The sequence below is a fragment of the Nicotiana attenuata genome, unplaced genomic scaffold (genome assembly GCF_001879085.1).
Source record: "Nicotiana attenuata strain UT unplaced genomic scaffold, NIATTr2, whole genome shotgun sequence".
NCBI lineage: Eukaryota > Viridiplantae > Streptophyta > Magnoliopsida > Solanales > Solanaceae > Nicotiana > Nicotiana attenuata.
In genome coordinates this window covers 4,873-7,922 of record NW_017684057.1, presented here as the reverse complement: position 1 = coordinate 7,922, position 3,050 = coordinate 4,873, and positions in this window count along the sequence as shown.

Sequence of the window (3,050 nt, the reverse complement as noted above, 5' to 3'; positions counted from 1 at the left end):
GTCTATAGGCTCAAAGGGGCTAGCAACGGAAAATTTTATTTTTATGTGACAGCCACATCCATGATCAAGAAAGAAAATGCCTACGTCATCTCCTAGATTAGCACACTTACAATTTCGCTTCAATTAACACACGGGGCAAGTTCTAGACTACACAGGATGACATAGAAAATCACAATTCCTCTCACACACGTTGCACATGACTCAATCAAGACGGTTCTGTTCAACTCTCAAGTCAAGCAAGCACACATAATTAAGAATTTAAGCAATATTGCACTATGTAGCATACAAGTCAAACAACTGAGAAAAGGCGTCACAAAATAGGTTATTTACTTTACTTAGGCTTCACAATTCAAACCAAATACACAGGAAAACAAAATGTATGTCATAGCCTAACGTGCCAGCATCAACCATGTCAATGAGTATCTCGGAGCGACTCAGTTTCTTCCTAAACTACTCCTTAAAAAATAAAGTACCCGGTTCGAGCTACACCCTTAGAAAAGAACCGGCGCCCAAAGAAAAACCAAGGGATACTACCTAACTATCCTAAAAAAAAACTTTTTGATATTTTTAATCGGACTTTTATCCCTCAAGAAAATTGTCCAAAAGATACATCGTCGGGAAAAGTCTGAACTTTTTCTAAATTTTTTTTTTAACAAAAACTACTACACTAAGAACGAGTACTACAACTACACTAAGATGGCACAGAAAATCACCCAGACAATCTCCTCGCCCCACACTTAAAATTGTGCAATTTCTTCAATGCACACTAAAAATAACAAGAGGGTAAAAGAAACTCCCTGGTAGGCCAAAGGCCGAAGAATTAGCAGCTCACGGGATACTCAGACTTCTCCCTGGTATGTTCTCTTGTGCGGGTACCTCACACTTAGTTTCAACCACCTGCTCGCTTTTGCACATGCCTCTTGGTTTTGATTCCATGCTCGTACTCCTACAAAACACAAAAATAATACTACAAAAAAATAATACAATAAAATAAAATCAAAGAAAAGAAAAAAATTTGGGTTGCCTCCCAACAAGCGCCTTATTTAACGTCGCGGCACGACGCCATCACTTTCACCACTTTTCCTTCCACTTTGAGGATATGAATTGCGCCCCCAGTTTTGCATCAATTTTGTGTCACGTTCTTGGGGCGGTGGTGTAAAAATAAAGAAACCAAGTAATAAGTATCGCATCTTGCACTTTTTGGCCTTTAAGTGAGGAATGTCGTTTTGTCTCCTTGGTGTGACAAATTTCAGAATATAAATACTTTGTTCCTCATCTAGTGACTCCTCCATATGATCAAATGGATCAATTTCCATGTCACCAACCAAACACAATGTGGAAAAGTGTTTAGAATGAGGTCCAATACGCTCCAACTCCAAAATTGCATTATTTTTGACATCCTCAATTTGCACTCTTCGTCAACCTTGGCATCATTAATAATATTTTGGTCTAATAATTGATATTCTCGTTTTAGCTCCTCAATTCGGTCTAGAAGATCTTTTTCAGCTTCACACAACTTATCACTAAATTGTTGGGCGTTACATGCATCAATCTTTGCACTCAAATCTGCCTCTAAGTCGCGAATAGCACTGCCAAATTGGTCGATCTCTTGTCCCAGTTCAGCTCTTCCTTCTATAAATTGTTGCATCTCATTCGTAATTTTCTCACGAAAAACTCCATATTCCTCTAATAATTTCATGTGCATATCAAGAATGCGAACATCATGTTCCACATCATCCAATTCGCTACTCATGTCAAACTCACAAAAATTATTAGAATCAACATAAGAAGGGACTGGAGTAGGATAACAACACTTAGGACAATTATTCCAATTTCATCACAAATAGTACAGGAAGGAGATGGTGCACACAGCTCGATACTAGGAATATTTATACAATATTGCCACAAGTGGGGTCCTTTACAATATGGACAAGGATCACAAAAACAAGTATACTTACTATCCCACCACTTTTTGTTCAAAGATGCCATGTAAAAAAATATAATACTAAATACACTAGACTAAAATTATAAACTTAAATAGATAAAAAGTAAAAATCTAATCTAGTAAAATAGTTGATTTCTAAGTCCCCGGCAACGGCGCAAAAAACTTGTTGCTCCCAAACGCACACGCAAGTATACGAGGTCGACAAGTAATATAGGATTGTAAGTCCAGATATCGTACCCACAGGGACTTGTGATTAACTATAACCTAAATTAAACCCAAACAATTAATCTATTCAAGAGAATTCAAAAGTACGAATATTTAACTAAAGCTAATCTAGAGTAACAAATTAAGAGATCAAAGAAAATAAGTTGGCGAATAATAGAGACGAATTCAATATGAGTGAATATTCTAGAGCTATGGGTTAGCTAACAATCCCGTAGAGTTTTCCACCTAAATTATCTAATTAATTTATCTGGTTTATTGATTGACAGGGTTAATATTGCTCGTAGCCTTCTCCCGAAGTACAACTCGCCTATTCAAGCTAACCAGACGCCTATATTCCTATGGAATTAGGATTAACAATAACACATTTATAATTCCCGTATAATAACCAAGCAAGGCGATTAGGTATATTCCTATCCTGACCGCAAATCCGCTCCCCCTAAGAGTTAAGATCTTGCTCTATTCAATCTTATATGCAATCTAGAATTCCCTCTCCCGAGTTCAATCCTAGATTGTAGATAGTATTCAATTGGTGATCAAGCAATCAAATAATTAAGCGCAAGATTGAATAAGTAAACCAATATGATAAAATAATAAGAACAATTCAAGCTTCAAACTACAACGTTCATGTAGCACCCAAAACTCTAGAACTAATAAACTATGAAATTAAAGGAAGAGAAGAGAAGAAAAACTAGTTAGAAGCCTCCTCCAAGCGTGGTGTGTGTTCCTCCACGTGAATTCTCCTTCAAAGTATGTTAGATCTCTCTAAAGTGGCGTCCTCCCCTTCAAAAATAGGTTTAGTCTTGCTTTTATACGTGTTGGGTAGGTCTAGGACCGAAATAACCTTGTTCCGGGCGAAATAGGACACATTTCACGTCACCGG